The sequence below is a fragment of the Bison bison genome, unplaced genomic scaffold (assembly GCF_000754665.1).
Source record: "Bison bison bison isolate TAMUID 2011002044 unplaced genomic scaffold, Bison_UMD1.0 scf7180017864249, whole genome shotgun sequence".
NCBI lineage: Eukaryota > Metazoa > Chordata > Mammalia > Artiodactyla > Bovidae > Bison > Bison bison.
In genome coordinates, this window is record NW_011494821.1 from 2282538 (window position 1) to 2291646 (window position 9109).

The following is a 9109-nucleotide window of genomic DNA, read 5'->3' on the forward strand; positions in this document are numbered from 1 at the left end:
ATCAATAAGCAAAACTCACATGATCATCTCAAAGAATGCAAAATAAAAAGCGTTTAGCAAATCCCACACCATTTCCTGATTAAAACACTCAAACTGAGAACAGGAACTTGCTCATTATGAAAAAGTACATCTATGAAAAAAATCCACAACTGACATCACAATTAATGACAAAAGACTGGATGTTCCCTCCCATCAAGATCAGATATACGACTAGAATGTCTGCTCTCCCCTCTTCTACTCAACATTTTAGTGGAGGTAGTAGTCAGGACAATCAAGCAGCGGAGCGTTCCCTATGCAGGGGGCCCAGGTTCGATCCCTGGTCAGGGAACTAGATCCCACAGGTAGCAACTAAAGATCCCAGGTGCTGCAACTAAGAACCTACGCAGCCAAATCAATAAATATAAACATTTTTTAAAAATGAAATTCTTGGTTCCTGCTCCCAAGTTCCTCCTCCCTCAGTCTTCTCACACCATTAAAGCACCATCATCCACCAGATGCTCAAGTAAAAAACCAAATGAGCCTTTTTCTTCCTTCATCCCCCATACTCAGTCCTTCTGCAAATCCTGCCCCCTCTGCCTCTAAAACACATTTTGAATCTATCCTTTTTCTCCTCATCTCCAGCAGCCCTCACCTGGACCACCACAGTGGGATGTGAACTGGACCCTCTGTTTCCACCACTGCCTCACCAGCCCACAAGCTACACAACCCCCGAGTGATCTTTGTAAAATGGATATCAGATTAGGTAACTTCCCTGCTTGAGTAAACCACTGGGAGTGGGGGGACTACTTTCCAAAGGTTTTCTCCCACACATAGTGTAAAATCAAATTCCTTTCCCTGATTCAGCCTCTAGTGATCTGACTCTGCTGACTTGGCCCCACATCTCTTATCTCCCTCCCTCCGCCCATCCTGTTACAGTCACGCTTTCTCTGTCCCTCAAACACAAATGCTCATCCTCATTTCAGAAACTTAATCCCCTCTGCCCGGAATGCTGTTCCTTGAGATTGTTGCACAACCAGCTCTTTCTTATTAAGATATCAGCTTAAATGTCACCTCCTCCAGGAAGCCCTCCCTGACTACTCAATTTTAAAAAAGTCACCCAAGGACTTCCCCGGTAGTCCAGTGAGTAGGTCTCCACACTCCCAATGGAGGGGGCCTCAGGTTTGATCCCTGGCTGGGGAACTGGATACTGTATGCAGGCTGCCACAAAGATCCCACAAGCCACAACTAAGACCCAGCACAGCCAAAATAGATAATAAATAAATTTTTGAAAAACAAAAAGTCACTTAATGTGGAGAAGAGGGAATCCTCCTACACTGTTGGTGGGAATGTAAGTTGGAGGAGCCACTGTTAAAAAAAAAAAATGGTGTGTAGGTTCCTAAGAAAACTAAAAATAGAATTACCATGTATGTGTGTGCTCAGTCATGTCTCTCTGTGACTCCGTGGACTGTAGCCTGCCAGGCCCTTCTGTCTATGGAATTTTCCAGACAAGAATACTGGAGTTGGTTGCCATTACCTACTGCAGGGGATCTTCGAAACCCAGGAATTGAACCCTGCTGCTGCTGCTGCTAAGTCGCTTCAGTCGTGTCCGACTCTGTGCGACCCCATAGACGGCAGCCCACCAGGCTCCCCCGTCCCTGGGATTCTCCAGGCAAGAACACTGGAGTGGGTTGCCATTTCCTTCTCCAATGCACGGAAGTGAAAAGTGAAAGTGAAGTCGCTCAGTCGTGTCCGACTCTTAGCGACCCCATGGACTGTAGCCCACCAGGCTCCTCCATCCATGGGATTTTCCAGGCAAGAGTACTGGAGTGGGGTGCCATTGCCTTCTTCGAATTGAACCCTAGTCTCTTGCATCTCCTACATTGGCAGGCTAATTCTTTACCACCACGGCACCTGGAAGCCCAGAATTACCATTTGGTTCAGCAAGACACAGAACCAACCTAAATGTCCATCAACAGATGAATGGATAAACATGTGGCACCTATATACAATGGAATACAACTCAGCCATAAAAAAAGACAAAGCCATTTGCAGCAACATGGATGCAACTAGAGATTATCATACTAAGTAAATCAGAAAAAGACAAATACCACATGATATCACTTATATGTAGAATATAAAATATGACAAGGGACTTCCTTGTGGTCCAGTCCAGTGGTTAAGACTCCATGCTTCCAATGCAGAGTATGAGGGTTTTATCCCCGGTCAGGGAACTAGATCCCAAGTGCTTTGCAACACACCCAAAAAATAAAATAAGACCAAATGAACCTATTTATGAAACAGAATCATGGACATAGAGAATAGATTGTAAGGGTGAGAGGTTGTGGGAAGGATGCAAAGGGAGGTTGGGGTTAGCAGATGGAAGGTTTTCTATATAAAATGGATAAACAACAAGGTCCTACTTTATAGCACAGAGAACTATATTTAACATCCTATGATAAGCCATAAAGGAAAAGGACATTTTTTAAAAGTATGCATATTTATGTGTGTGTGTGTGTGTATAACTGAAACACTTTGCTGTACAGCAGTAATTAACACAACAATGTAAATCTCTATACTTCAACTAAAAAAAAGTCATCCAGTCACTTTCTGTCCCAGCTTCAGTTTAATGCTCTGCATGGTTCCTATCACTGATTGTTTTTTCTTTCTTCCCCCTCTGTCTTAACAACTGCTGTCATCACCAGCACCTAACACTCAAACCGTGTTCATTCACATTTTAATAAAGAAAGGAATGAATTGCTGTGTGACTTAAGGCAGGACAGTGCTATTCTCTGAGCTTTCTCCACCAAAAAAATTATGTGACTGAGTAAGCTCTTGTCTCTAAGGACCAATAGCCCTTAAGGCAAATCAGAGCTATGATGGTCAGTGACCACCAGGTGTCGCTAAAGACAGCTTTGCTAAGAAGTGATTCCGTGGCACAGCCCTTTCAAGGCTGCACCAGAGGGCTAAACCATCAGCTCACCATTAAGAAGGTCTCCAAGAACACTTGGGAATCAACACACACCTACTAGAGGCCAGCCAGGCAAATGCCCTGGGGCCGGGGACTCAGTCTTCCAATCTGTCCATTGGGCATAGACTCATTGTCCAGGTTCTAGGTCAAACACTTCCACTGCTGCAGAATTAGGGTGGGAGGAAACAAATTTAAAACATTTCCGCAGGGACTTCCATGGTGGTCCAGTGGCTAAGACTCAGCACTCCCAATGCAGGGGGCCCAGGTTTGATCCCTGGTCAGGAACAAGATTCCACATGCCACAACTAAAGATACCACATGCCCAGTGGTATCTTTACTGAACCCAGTGCAGCCAAATATAAATAAATACCAAAAACAAAAACATTTCTTCAGAGAGTTCCCTTGTGGCCTAGTGTTTAGATTCTGCGGCTTCGCTGCTATGGCCCAGGTTCAATCCCTGGTCAGGGAACTGAGATCCTGCATGGGGCAGCCAAAAATAAATAAATAACATTTTATCAGCATGAAAAGAAACCCTGTACCTATGAGTAGTCACTCTGCATTCCCCCCAAGTTCCCTCTTCTACCCCTTACCCTGGACCTGGTAACTACCAGTCTACTGTCTGTCTCTATGGATTTGCCTGTTCTGGACATTTCATACGAATGGAATCAGACATGTGGCCATTCGTATCTGGCTTTGTTCACTAACCATAATGTTCTCAAGATTTACCCATGTCCTCGCCTGGATCAGTACTTCATTCCTTTTTATAGCTGAATAATATTCCATTGTAGGGATCCCCTACCACTTGTTTATCCATTCATCAGTTGGGTTGACATTCGGGTTGTTTCCACCTTTTGGTTGTGAGTAATGCTGCTATAAGCATTCATGTACAAGTTTTTGTGTGAATCTATGTTTTCAATATATTGGGTATATATCTAGAAGCAGAATTGCTGGATCAAATGGCAGCTCCATATTTAAGTTTGAGGAACTGCCAGAATTTTCCCACAGTGACTGTTTTGTTCAGTTCAGTTCAGTTCAGTCACTCAGTTGTGTTCGACTCTTTGCGACCCCATGAATCGCAGCACGCCAGGCCTCCCTGTCCATCACCAACTCCCGGAGTTCACTCAGACTCACATCCATCGAGTCAGTGATGCCATCCAGCCATCTCATCCTCTGTCGTCCCCTTCTCCTCCTGCCCCCAATCCCTCCCAGCATCAGAGTCTTTTCCAATGAGTCAACTCTTCGCGTGAGGTGGCCAAAGTACTGGAGTTTCAGCTTTAACATCATTCCTTCCAAAGAAATCCCAGGGCTGATCTTCAGAATGGACTGGTTGGATCTCCTTGCAGTCCAAGGGACTCTCAAGAGTCTTCTCCAGCACCACAGTTCAAAAGCATCAATTCTTCAGCGCTCAGCTTTCTTCACAGTCCGACTCATGACCACTGGAAAAACCATAGCCCTGACTAGACAGACTTTTGTTGGCAAAGTAATGTCTCTGCTTTTTAATATGCTATCTAGGTTGGTCATAACTTTCCTTCCAAGGAGTAAGCGTAACATTCTACATTTCCACCAACAACATTCGAGGATTCTGATTTCCCCACATCCTTGTAAACATTTGTCATCTGCCTTTTTGATTCTAGCCATTCATTCTAGTGAGTGTGAAGTTGTATCTTATTTACTGGGGGTTTGACTGGTACTTCCTTCATGACTAATGATGTTGAACGTCTTTTAGTGTGGTTACTGGTCATTTGCATAACTTCTTCAGAGAAACGTCTACTCAAATCCTTTGCCCATTTTTAAACTGGGTTGTCTTTTTATTGTTCTTTTGTTTTCTGCTTTATTTTTGGCCATGTGGCCTGTGGGGTGTTAGTTCCCCAACCAGGGATCAAACCCCCACAGAAGGCAGTAAAAGTGCAGAGTCGTAACCACTACACCTCCAGTGAATTCCCTCTGTGTCTTTTTATTGTTATATTTTAAGAGTCCTTTATAATTTCTAGATACAACTCCCTTATCAGCTACATGATTTGCATAACTTTTTTTTCCATTCTCCCATGGGTTGTCATGTTCTTGATATTTGCTTTATATGTCTTAAGGTGACTTGTTTCATCTTAGTAGGTTACTCCTAGAATTATGATGTAGACATTCTTATTTTTCCCCATAAATATCTAACTTTTCATTTTTTATTGGGCCATAGCCGATTAACAATGTTGTGACAGTTTCAGGTGAACAGCGAAGGGACTCAGCCCTACATATACACGTATCTGTTCTCCCCCTTCATAAATATTTTTTGTCTTAATAATTGTTTGATATTTGCAGAGATACACCAGCTTTCTTTTGGTTAGTATTTTCTATTTACTTTCAACCTTCATATCCTTGCTTTAGATGTTTCTCTTTGTAAACAGCATGAATCTGGGCTCTTTTTATAATCCAATCTGACAGCCAATCTGGCTGAGTTGGTGCATTTACAATTATCGTGACTCAGGCTAATCAGAGGTATCTGCAATCTGCCATGGACTGGACGGGAGGAGGGAAAAGGAACAGCCATTTATCAAATGTTAGTTCTGTGCCAGCCCTGAGCCATGTGTGCCCCACAGGTGGCCTTGCACAATGCTCACGCTGTGTTGGCATAAACATCATTACTATTTTTTTGGAAATTTTTTTTTTTCTTAATGGCCAAGCCATGTGGCTGGCAGGATCTTAGTTCCCCAGCTGGAGACTGAACCTGTGTTCTCAGCAATGAGAGCTTAAGTCCACTGGACGGCCAGGGAAGTCCCAGAAGTTTTTTGGGTTTTTTTGAAAGTTTTTTTTTCAATTGAAGTACAGTTAACTTGTTTTTTTAAGTATACAACAACACTTTTTCAGTTATACATAAATATATGTATATATATGCGTGTGTGCAAGCTAAGTCGCTTCAGTTGTGTCCGACTCATTGTGACCCTCTGGACTGTAGCCCACCAGGCTCCTCTGTCCATGGGATTCTCTAGGCAAGAATACTTGAGTGGGTTGCCATGCCCTCCTCCAGGGGATCTTCCCCACCCAGGGATTGAACCCACATCTCTTACATCTCCAGCATTGGCAGGAGGGTTCTTTACCACTAGCACCACCTGGGAAGACTATGTATATATGTATCCTTTTTCAGATTCTTTTCCATGGTAGTTCAGACAGTAAAGAATCCACCTGCAATGCAGGAGACCCAGGTTCAATCCCTGGGTAGGGAAGATCCCCTGCAGAAGGGAATGGTTACCCACTCCAGTATTCTTGCCTGGAGAATTCCATGGACAGAGGAGCCTGCTGGACTACAGTCCATGGGGTCACACAGAGTCGGACACGACTGAGCAACTAACACTTTCCATCATAGGTTATTACAAGATATTGAGTATAGTTCCCTGTGCCATACAGTAGGTCTTTGCCGTTTATCTATTTTGTATATAGTAGAGTGCACATGTTAACCCCAAACTCCTAATTTATCTCCCACCTCCGTTACTCCTATTTTATAGAGAAAGGGATCAAGGCTCTGCATGGTTAAGTACCCCAAAGCCACACAGCTGGTAGGCAGCAGAGTCGGGGTCCTGGCTGGACTCCGGACACCATCCCTACGACTTGCAGGGCATCCAGGAACCATCCCAGAGCGAGCAGGATCCAGCTGCACCTTGAAGGTCCAATTGTGATAGACAAGGAAAGGTTTCCAGGCGAAGGGTAAAAACACAGCTGTTGGGTACTGAGGTGCATCATGGGCTGGAGGGTGGGGCCCCTGTTCCACTTAACCCAGCTCACCCACAGGTGTAGAAATATCTGTTCTCCACATTCACCCCCCTCCCACTCCTTGCCCTTGCCCACCAGCACTTCTGCCCATGATGGGCACAGCAGGTCATGCTAATAGCTTACACGGGAATGTGGGAAATAAGGTCATTCTGTTCCCGTTCCAGTCTTGTTCTGGGGAAATGTTTAGCAACCCACTGAGTGGGGAGGGGGACTTGGAGCATCTGCCAGTTGCCGCAGTGTAAATACTCCCATCTCAGCTAAAACCTCACGAAAATTGCAACATCACTAAATACACAGCTCTTGTGAGCCCCGAAGAGCCAACTCCAGGCCATCACCCTACCTACTCCCTCCTGGAAAAGTCTGCCTAAAGGTGGATGAGAACTGCTCCTGAAGGCTGTGCCTTCTCAATGCGGTGCAGACCCTTCATGCCCCACCTCTTCTTTCTTCAGCTGGGCTTGGCAATCTTTGCCTTTCAGGGAGTGGTACAGAGATAGAGCTGAAAGAGCGCTTGCCCAGGGAGCTGCTGGAGACAACAGATGCACCTGTGAGTGTTTATGTGTACCGTTAGTGCCTGCACAATTCTGCACGTGCCCACATGGGACTATGCATATTCACATGTGTCTGTATGTGGGTGAACATGCCTGTGTAACTGGGGGCTATTCCGGAAGTTGAACCAGAACAGGAACCGTTAAGTGGTGCTTTTTAAATGTGATGCTTTAAAAAAGTACCCGTGTGCTGATAATGACCACAGTTGTGTCCTAAGCTATTAACTGCACATGGCTTCTGTCTGCCTCAGCAATTCTGAACCCCTGTCCCCATGGGCACAGGGACACAGCCCAAGACAAACATGGAAACCAGCTCCTGGGGCTTCTAGGAGACGACAGTTCATGGCATACAGCCGAATCCTCAGGTGAGTGGGAATCATGGTCAAGGAGGACAGTGAGCAGGGAGAAGTGGGCATGGGGGATGCAAACTGTCAGCAGGACGCAGGTAAGGAGGGGGTGGAGTACAAGGGACAGGGCCAGTGCTTCAGGCAGCGGGTGCTCCAGACCAGTGGAAGCGCCTTCACTCATCTGCCTGCAGGCATCCCTGGCACCACTGCAGAGGCTTGTGGGGGCAGGGGATGGACACGTGTCTAAATCAACCCAAGGGACCAGTGTCAGCCAACTACCAGCTGACTCCATCACTCAACATGAATGGCATTTCCTTGGCTCCACACTTTGCACACTTTGCTGGTGGGCAGAGCCCCAGGGAGAGGCTTGATTCTAGCTGGCCAGGGAGAGACTGAGTTCCCAGAAAGGCAACCGGGACTGCTGCACCACCTGAGGTCCTCAAATGCAGCCCAGCTTCTCCACCCACACTGCCCCCAGGACTCCTCTCCCCTCTCCTATCTTCCCTCCTCCCCTCTCCCCCAATCTTCCTGCCCAGCTCACTACACCCATCCATCGCTGGGCTGGTCAGAGTTTTCCTAGAGGATTATTTGCAACGTATGTGCATGTGTGAGTGTGCGTGTGTATCCGCAGGGCATACACAACCCCATGTGTGCCTAGGCCTTGAATCTTCTCCCTTGGGATTTACTTTGCCAGAATTCCATATATCATCTACAATGGATGTTAACAGGGCAATCACTCAGGGATGTCCCTGGTGGCCCAGAGGTTAAGACTGAGATCCCAATGTAGGGGGTGAGAGTTCCATCCCTGGTCGGGGTATAAGATCCCACAAGCCATGTAATGTGGCCAAAAATGAAAATAACAATAATAGAATAAAATGGCAGTCACTCACATCTGAAGTCCCTCAGAAGTCACCAAATTCAACCCTACCAATGCTTCTTAGAGAGTCATTATTGGTATATGAATAGAGATAATTCTCACTTTGATGGGACTAAGTGCCGCCTGCATCTTTTGTTTGTTTATTATGCATTGTTTTACATCAATTTTTATTTTTATTTCTTTTTTGGCCATGCCTCTGGGCATGTAGGATCTTAGTTACCCAATCAGTGATCAAACCTGTGCTCCCTGCAGTGGAAACTTGGAGTCTTAACCACTGGACCTCCAGGGAAGTCCCATGCTGCATCATTTGATGGACCTAGGTACCCCATTCCCTTGGACATGGTGATGTGCTGAGGAGCCCAGTTGTCCAGGTACAGAGTGGGCTACTATGTAGAGATCTGCAGAAATTGCTCTAAGGCTTCCCAATGTGGCTGTCCCAAGGGCCACTCCCAGCACACAGCACTAGCCGGCTGACCGGTTGTCCCACGTCTTCCAGGGCACCTTTTATAGGTGAGACCCGAGGACTGGGGCCTGCCTGGGCCTGAGGATGACCTCACACTGCCTGGATCCCTTGGTCATTAGCATTCCTGGAAAAAATACTTGAGTAGATGTTATTGAGATGAAGGCCTTCTCTGGA